The sequence below is a fragment of the Penaeus monodon genome, chromosome 38 (assembly GCF_015228065.2).
Source record: "Penaeus monodon isolate SGIC_2016 chromosome 38, NSTDA_Pmon_1, whole genome shotgun sequence".
NCBI lineage: Eukaryota > Metazoa > Arthropoda > Malacostraca > Decapoda > Penaeidae > Penaeus > Penaeus monodon.
The window spans coordinates 28,014,862-28,024,861 of NC_051423.1; the positions used below are offsets into that span (position 1 = coordinate 28,014,862).

Consider the following 10,000-nt stretch of genomic DNA (forward strand, 5'->3'; position numbering starts at 1 on the left):
TTTTTTTCCCCAAGGGGGGGGGGTTTTTTTTTTTTTCGGGGGGGGGGGGGGACAAAAAAAAAAGAAAATTCTGAGCTGTACCGGGGGCCCAAAGGGAGGAAATTTCAAACCGAACCCAAATTCCGAACTGATCAGACTTCAGATTGACTAGATTTCAAAATTTAAAAATTTTCCCCCCCTGGACGAAATCCGAAGTGGCCTTCCTCTTTCTTTTTTCAAGAGCTTCCCCAATAAGGATTTGAATGGACGTGTGTCGAGGGCATTGCCTGTTCTTTGGGGGTGGATAGTGAAAGTCGTTCCTCTTTTTTCTCCTTTTTTGTTGTTGTTATTGGATTAGCTGTGGATGATTGGATGACCGAGCGGCTCGCGAGTTTCTTTTGTTTGTTTCCTCAAAGGTTTCCTCGAGTTACTGCCGATGTTAGGTACGCTGTTTCCCCGCAAAGACCAGAACCAATACTGCGTTTAGGATGTTTGCGGTGACGGAAGTACCGTACTCCCGCGCTGGTGACTTTTTGCGTAAAAAAGAAGAAAAAAATATGTACAACACCACACCCCACACCACACACACAAACACACCACCCCCAACAACCCACACACACACACAAACACACAACCGCCTTTAAAACATTATTCTAAATTTAATAAAGAGAGAGGAAAAAGGCGGGAAAAAGAAGAGGAGAGAGAGAGAAAGAGAGAGAGAGAGAGGGAGAGGAGAGAGAAGAGAGAGAGGAGAGAGAGAGGAAAAGAGAGAAGAGAATAAACAGGAGAAAGAAAAAAAAAAAATTTTTATGATTTTACGTTTCTACTGCAGTTGCTGGGAAGGGGGCGTTTTTTTCATTTTACCGAAACGTCTGTCAGTGTTTTAACGAAACTAATCGCCTTAAAGCAAAACGGTTTGCTTGCAAGCGAAGGAATTTATGGGGAACAACAACTGCGAGACTCTCTCTCTCTCTCTCTCTTTCCTCTCTCTCCTTTCTCTCTTTTTTCTCTCCTCTCTCTTTTCTCTCTCCCTCTCTCTCCCTCTCTCCCTCTCTTCTCACTCCCTCCTCTCCCCTTTTCCTCTCCCTCTCTCTCTCTCTCTCTCTTTTCTCTCTCTCTTTTTCTTTCCTCTCTCTCTCCTCTCTTTTTCCTCTCTCCTCTCCTCTCTCTCTTTCCCTCTTTCCTCCTCTCTCTCTCTCTCTCTCTCTCTCTTTTTCTCTCTCTCTCTCTCTCCCCTCTCCTCCCCCTTCCCCCTCCTCTCTCTCTCTCTCCTCTTCTCTCTCTCTCTCTCTCTTTCTCTCTCTCTCTCTCCCCTTCTCTCCCCTCTCTCCCTCTCTCTCTCTCTCTCTCTCTCTCTCTCTCTCTCTCTCTCTTTCTCTCAGCTTTGTCTCAGCTTTGTCTCAAAGTCCATTATAAGGATTTGATACTCTTTTGTGTACAGCAGAGACAAAAAGTAAATGGAGTTTATTCGTTCCCGCCCGTTGCGTTTATGATTAAAGCAAGAGAGAAGAAAGCAAAAGAAAAGGAAAAGGAAAAAGGGAAAGAAACGAAGACAAAAGAAAATGGAAGAAAATAAAAGAAAAATAAGAAAAAAAAAGAACAGGAGAAAAAAAACCGCTGAAACTAAAACTCGAAAACGAATTAGAAAACAAAAAAACAAAATAGAACGAAGAGAAAAGGAAAGAAGGAAACAAAGAAGACGAAGAAGAAATAGAAGTGGGAATAAATTTGATTAAAGAAAACCCCCCCGTAAAACCGTTGTTTTTGTTTCAAACTCTAATGAAGAGGGTTTTTTTTCTTTTTCTCCTTTTCAAACTTTCCCCCCTCCCTTTTTTTTTTTCCCGCCCTTTTTTATTTCTTTCTTTTTCCCCCCCTCCCCCCTCTCCTCCTCCCCCCCCCTCCTCTTTTTCTTTCCCCTCTCCCTTTTTTTTTTTTTTCCTTCTTTCCCTTTCCCTCTCTCTCTCTCTCTCTCTCTAATTCTTTCCTCTCCTTCTTCTCTTCTCTCTCTTTTTTTTTTTTTTTTTTTTTTTTTTTTTTTTTTTTTTTTTTTTTTTTTTTTTTTTTTTTTTTTTTTTTTTGGGGTTTTTTTTTTTTTTTTTTTTTTTTTTTTTTTTTTTTTTTTTTTTTTTTTTTTTTTTCTCTCCTCTCCTTTCCCCTCCTCTCTCTCTCCCTTCCCCCTTTCTTCCTCTCTCTTTCCTATCTCTCTTTCTCTTTTCTCCCCTTGTCTCTCTTCTCTCTCTCTCTCTCTCTCCTTCTCTCCTCTCCTCCCTCTCTCCTCTCTTCCCTCCCTCTCTCTCTCTCTCTCCGTCTTCTCTCTCTCTCTCTCTCTCCCTCCTCTCTCTCTCTTTTTCTTCTCTCTTCTCTCCTCTCTCTCTCCTCATCTCTTCTCTCTCTCTCTCTCTCTCTCTCTCCTCTCTCTTCTCTCTCCTCTTTCTCTCTCTCCCCCTGTCTCCCTTTCCCCTCTCTCTCTCTCTCTCTCTTTTCTCTCCTCTCTCTCTCTCTCGCTTTTTCCCTCCTCTCTTCTCTCTCCTTTTCTCCTCTCCTCTCTCTCTCCTCTCTTCTCTCTCCTCTTCTCTCCCCTCCTCTCTCCTCTCTCTCTCTCTCTTTCTCTTCTCTTCTCTTTCCCTTTTTCCCTCTTCTCTCCCTCCTCCTCCCCTCTCTCTCCCTCTTTCTTCTCTCTTTCCCTTTTCTCCTCTCTTTCTCTCCTTTCTCCCCCCCCCTCTCTCTCTCTCTTCTTTTTCTCTGTCTCTCTCTTCTCTCTCTGTCTATCTCTCTCTCTCTCTGCCCTCTGTCTCTGTCCTCCCCTCTCTCCTCTCTTCTCTCCTCCTCCTCTCTCCCCCTCTCTCCTTCTCTCTCTCTCTTTCTGTCTGTCTGTCTGTCTGTCTGTCTGTCTGTCTGTCTGTCTGTCTGTCTCTCTCTCTCTCTCTGATTATCTATCAGTCTGTCTGCATGTCTGTCTGTCTGTGCGTATATTTGTCCGCGTGTCCGTCCGCGTCTCTCTCTCTCGCTCTCTCGCCATAAAGATTCCCTCCTAAACAACAAGCGCAGAACGAAAGGAAAACAAACACACCAAAATAATTCAGATAAATAACATTAAGAACGACATTGAATTACCAAACAAGGCGATATTTCATAAAGCCGAGACGGATAATGGAGACCTATTGCAAGGATAAAAGGTTTTTGGGGAGACGCTTTAAGCTAATTTCGAAACGAGTGCCAGGAACCCTTGGATATATAGAAGTAAATCTGCCAAAGGAGCTATAAATTTTTTTGGAAGAATCTCATCTCATACACACACACACACACACACACACACACACACACACACACACACACACACACACATACATAATATATAATATATATAAAATATATATATATATATATATACACCACACACAAAACACAACACACACACACACACACACACAAAACACACACACAACACAACACACACACACACACACCACAACCACACACACCAAAACACACACACTACATACACATACCACATACACACACACCACACTCAACACACACCACACACAAACCACACCACCCAAAACACACATATATATATAATATAATATAAAATATATAATATATATATATAATATATATATACACACACACACACACACACACACACACACACACATTTTTTTTTATATCGATATGTACACACACACACGCGCGCGCGCGCGCACATATATATATATATATATATATAATATATATATATATATATAACCCCACATATACATATATACATATATACATATATATATTTTATATATATATATATATATATATATATATATAAAATTATATGTATATAATATTATATTATATATATATATATATTAATATATATATATATATATATATATATATATGTATATATGTACACACATAAATATACACACATATATATTTCACGCCGTAATATAAGTCCGGTTATTCTTCTCACGCGTAAGGGTACGAAATTTGCTGCGTCTTTATTTACGGTCTGTACGAATTTTGCTTCCCTGCGTTCAGTAGCGCGACTCGCTCGGAACGATGTGCGTTGCGATCTCTCTGCGTGCGCCGCCGACCGCAGGATCCGGGCTTCGTCAAGTGGCTTTGGGGCCGCCAGTGGGGTACTTGAACGATTTCCAAACGTTAAAAGAAAGACACTTTCTTTAGGCAAATTATTAGACAGAAAGAATCTATCTAAGCGGACAAATTGTAACAAATTGTTGTTTTTCTTTCAAATTCTTTGTCAGAAATGTGAAAGGAAAGATAAAAAGAAAAAGAAAAAGAAAAGAAGAAAAGGAAGAGAAGAAGAAGAAGGAGAAGAAGAAGAAGAAGAAGGAGGAGGAGGAGGAGGAGGAGGAGGAGGAGGAGGAGGAGGAGGAGAAGAAGAAGAAGAAGAAGAAGAAGAAGAAGAAGAAGAAGAAAAAGAAAACAAGAAGAACAAAAACAAGAAGAAAAATAAAAGAAGGAGAAGAAGAAGAAGAAGAAAAAGAAGAAAAAGGAGAAGAAAAAATAAAAGAAGAAGAAGGAGAAGAAGAAGAAAAATAAAAGAAGAACAAGAACAAGAAGAAAAATAAAAGAAGAAGGAGAAGAAGAAGAAGAAAAAAAGATAAAGAAAAGGAAAGAGGAAGAAGATGAAGAAAAAAAGAACAAGTAGAAAAAGAAGATAAAGAAGAACAAGAACAAGAAATGGAGAAGAAAAAAACAAAAAGAAAAGAAGAAGCATAAAAAAGAAAATAAGAAAAGAAAAGAAAAGAAACACAAACACACACACACGCACGCACGCACACAATACACATGCCTTGTCCGCCGCGAGTTATGTAAGCTATGATTTGCAGTGAAACTTGGGGCATTTCGCGGCAGACGCCTGCTGCCTCAGAGCGCACCACCTCAAATGCACCTGTTGTCGCCTCCGGGAGCGCTGGGCGAGGCTGTCGGCTGGCGACGGCCGCTGTGGCTGGCGACGGCCGCGGGAACGAGGAAAGAACACGGTTGTAGGGGTTTGTCCTCTCTGGTGCTTATCATTTTTAAAGAGGATTTTCGTATAAAATGGCTTACGTGCTTGTACTACGTGAGGCTTCGAAACCCTGGAGCTTAATGACGGTCTTCCATTGTTCCAGTTGCGCGCGCGCACACACACACACACACACACACGTGTGTTTGTGTGATGGTGCGTATATATATATATATATATATATATATATATATATATATATATATATATATATATATATATATATATATATATATATATATATATAATCACACACACACATAACTATATGCATATATATATATATATATATATATATATATATATATATATATATATATATATATATATATACATATATATACACACACATAAACGCACGAGACATGGTTTGTCCCGGAACTTCTGTTGAAAATCCCTGGGCACTACCAGATCCAATCTCCTCGGCCCAGATAAACCGAGGGAAATACTGCTGATAGAAGCTCACCTGTCGGGAGAGAGTTCATTCCTTTTATCTCTTTATCTAGAGTTATTTTAAAGGCGTCATTCCTTTTATTATGGCTGTGCCAATATCAGTTTTAAGACGTTAATCTGATATGAATGTCATAATTGAGTGTAACACGATTTTTTTTTTAAATCGAAAGGCTGAAATATACCAGTGATAAACTAGATGTGATACTATGTAGAAAATTCTGTTGAATAGAATATGCAACCTTCAGAGCTTTCTTCGAAACAAAAACTATTTTATCATGAACTTAAAATTGCAAGAATATTATTTTATGCTTATTAGTTCTAGACATCTTTGTATGCAGTCATTTTAAAATACCCGACTTATTTTTGTGCAATTGTTTATTCTTGAAAACATTTGAATTTGATCACGTGCATAACAGTTATGCAGGTAAATAATATTGTTAAGAAATTTAAGTATGATAAAATATGTAAATATGAAATAGTATAGGAATGACACTACTCATGAGATATCTCCGGAAAAAAATACTGTATAACCAATACTACCGACGAGAAATTTACGTATGACCTACTATACAAGCAGTGATAAAAAAAAAATCATCTAAAACTAAACTCTTGGTAATCTATCAGTATGATACCGTTCGTGTAATACTGTGTTTGCATAAAATTTTTCATTTGGCGTTCGTGTATGACTTGGCGTTCGCAGAGGACTCGGCCTTTGAGTGAGTGTTGGTGTTCGTATGCAAGTCGGTATCCACATAAGAATTTAAGTTCTTATACAAGTAAACTACCGACTGTGTAAGATTTTGTGTTTCGGTAAGACTCATTCTTTTGTAAACTTGGCGCAAAAATAGGCTCGACGATCATGTAAAGTTTTAGCGTTCGCATATGGCTCGGATTCATGTAAATCCTAGCGTTCGCGTTAACTCCTACTGTCTGCAGAGAACTCGTGGAGCAGCCACATTGAGAACGTAATCCTGTAATATCCTGTAACCTATTCGATTTTTAACTGTGTTTGCATAATCGGCAAAGTTGTTTCATGAATATGTATTTCCCAAGTTTTTATGGCTTTTGTTTTTATAATTTCAAAACGTGCATGTTTACATCATTGCATGCGGCTTTGTGCAAATGTTAATTATTATCATCATTATATCATTATCAATGATATTAGCGTTGTGATTATGAATTATCATTATCATCAAACCTCTAATTATCATTATCATCATCATTTATATTGTTGTCATTATTACTATTATTTAGCTTTGTTTTTATCATCATCATTATTATTGCGGTTATTACCATCGTTAATATAATTATTGCGGTTATATATATATATATATATATATATATATATATATATATATATATATATATATAGATAGATAGATAGATAGATAGATAGATAGATAGATAGATAGATAGATAGATAGATAGATAGATAAATAGATAGATAGATAGATAGATTGATACATATATTCAGATATCTCTCGTTATCGCTTAATCGTGTTTCAAATCCTCATTTAAAAGTTTTCAAGTCTAAGCGAAATGAAATCCCCTTTGCTTCATAAGGACTATAAATTCTCGGTATCGAAGATCTTGTTAAACAAAGCCAAAGGAATGGAAAATACTGTTATCTCTGTCCTTTTTCAACTTTTCTCATTAATTTTCGCTCAAGATTATGTTCGCTGTTTTCGAATAAGTTTTTTTTTTTTCTTTTGGATTCTAGATGAGTGTCGTTTGACTGTTTAGTTGAAATAAAGGATTTATATCAATATTTAGTAATGAAGTTGCAATTTCCTTTTCTCTAAATCTGTGCCGTAATTTCCGCAAGTAAACCACTTTGATAGATTACCTACAGCGCCTTATGCAAAAATTAATAACTCTAGCGCAATACATCATAACGGATCACTTGCCGCAGTAATTTATGTGCATTTTCTGCGTACAAAAACCCTTCATTAAAATACAAAAGCTTTCGAGATTGGGATTCTGGTAATAATTCATTCACAAAATATTTCTGGAAGGAGATCCGCACATTAGCCTTTTGCGAGGAACCACGTAATGAGTGAAATTAACTTATTCATAGTTTATTCTGCTGATTGTGTTTACGAGCTGCGTGAGCGTTAACGGGAACAGAGAAAATGAAGAAGATAAAAATGATAAGTAGAAATGTCGAAATGAAATGAAGAAAAAAACGTAAAAAAAACAAAAACAAAAACAGAATGGGGAAATAAGCAGGAGAAAAAAATGAAATGACACAAAACCAAAACAAAACTATTTACGTGTATCCCAAAATCATATAAAAAAATTAAATAGAAAAGGAAGGAGAGAAAGCGAGAGGCAGAGAGAGAGAGAGAGAGAGAGAGAGAGAGAGAGAGAGAGAGAGAGAGAGAGAGAGAGAGAGAGAGAAAGAGAGAGAAACGAACACAGAGGAGAAACAGAGATAGACAAATAGATAGATAAATAGACAGAAACAGAAATAAGAGGCACTGTCTTGCTCTTCTTCCCGCCTCGTTAATGAGGACATTAAACTCCATGTCTCTGTACAGCATCTTTTATTAGAAAGATCAGCTTTTGATAATCATTATAAATAGAAAAACAAATAATTTCTGACAGGAAATGTCAAAGAATACTGAATGAAAATTACCAAAGTGAATCCTGTAACAAATACAAAAAACGTATGCATGCCGGTAAACCTTTTTCATAACCTAAGATGTAAGACGTATACATGTTATGAAAATATAATTATCGATATTTGAATTGTAAAATTATCTATTCATATGTTACGTTTATTTTCGAAAATCTTGTTATGTTAATGTTACCTCTAGAATGGCAAATGTAACATTTCTTTTCTGTTTTCTTTTCGCATTAAAGTGAAATCAGTGATCAAACCAAAGTCCGTGACGTCACATTCTCCGTGACGTCATCGGTAACATGATGACGTCACATTATTAGGGACGTCACTAGGGGCAGAATGGCTACACTGTCATCCCGCCAATATTTTGATAGCGATGATTATTTTTCTTATTTTCTTAGCAAAGATATGGAAATTTTTTTTTTTATAAAGGATCTATTTTCACAATGATACAGGTAATGCTTTTTTTAAGGAGAGATATAGACATATATATATATATAAATATATAAATATAAATATATATATATATATATATATATATATATATATATATATATATATATATATACATGTATATAATATATATATGTATATATATATATATATATATATATATATAATATATTATATATATATATATATATATATATATATATATATATATATGAAAAGGGAAGCAGCCACAGTAGAAAATGAAACTCCATCGTAACGTTTCGAACTCTTCACGAGTTCCTCTTCAGACGAATAAATCGAAATGGATTATTTCAGTTTATTCGTCTGAAGAGGAACTCGTAAAGAGTTCGAAACGTTACGGTGTAGTTTCATTTTCTACTGTGGCTGTTTCCCTTTTCATCTTTGTGTACACGTTACTGTGTTTGTGTTTGTGTTTTATATATATATATATATATATATATATATATATATATATATATATATATATATATATATATATATATATATATATATATATATATATATATATATATATATATTTTTTTTTTTTTTTTTTTTTTTTTTTTTTTATAAAGGATCTAATTTCATAATGATACTAATAATGATATTAATCTTTAAAAATTCCCTTTCCTCGTGTGTTTTGATAATGGTAATGTACTTTTATCCTCTAAATTAGAACAGATTCTAACTACTCACGTATTTTAATGACATTTGTGATGATAATTCGCCAGATTTAATTCAGAACAAACTCTTGTGTTATGGTAATGATCGTGAAAATAATTATTCATTCAAATTCAGGACCATCGTCCACTCCACATAACCACGCATTTTAGTGATGACAGTAATAATGATTCGCTGCACTCAGTTCCAATTTTTTTTTTTAACCATTCCATTTTTTAACCATTACTCAAATTATTAGCTAAGAAATATATTCCAAAATTCGAAGGGATTTCTGCTTTTTACTGTGTACTACATATATCCACGTGTATATATGTATATATATATATATATATTTATATATATTTATATGTTTATATATGCATATCTATCTATCTATCTATCTATCTATCTATCTATCTATCTATATATATTTTATATATATATATTTATGTATGTATGTATATGTGTATATATATATATGTATATATATATATATATATATATATATATATATATATATATTTATATGTGTGTGTGTGATAAAAAATGTGTACTAGTTTAAAATCGTTGAATGTATAGATTACGCTTAACGGAAGCAGAATGAACCAAATTATGAAGCATGCCATCAATAATGCATAACACGAATTCACATGATTTTGGAAAGGGAATTATTTTCCATTGCTTATTTTCCTCTTGGGGTTTTATGGAGCGAGAAAGAATGGGTGAGAGAGGCACAGACAAGCAGAGAGAGAGAGAAAGAGAGAGAGAGAGAGAGAGAGAGAGAGAGAGAGAGAGAGAGA

The 10,000-nt window shown here is 35.1% G+C and overlaps 1 protein-coding gene across 6 annotated transcripts in view; it reads left to right on the top strand.

Moving 5' to 3' along the window:
- Positions 1-10,000, top strand: part of LOC119597150 (glycine receptor subunit alpha-2-like) — a 172,987-nt gene that overhangs the window by 18,901 nt on the left and 144,086 nt on the right. Inside the window, exon 3 of one of the 6 annotated variants that reach the window (XM_037946668.1) lies at positions 5,571-5,572. The exons of the other annotated variants lie outside the window; for them this stretch is intronic. The gene's annotated coding sequence lies outside the window, so the exon portion shown is untranslated. The remainder of the gene's footprint in view (positions 1-5,570; positions 5,573-10,000) is intronic. 6 annotated transcript variants of the gene reach the window in all.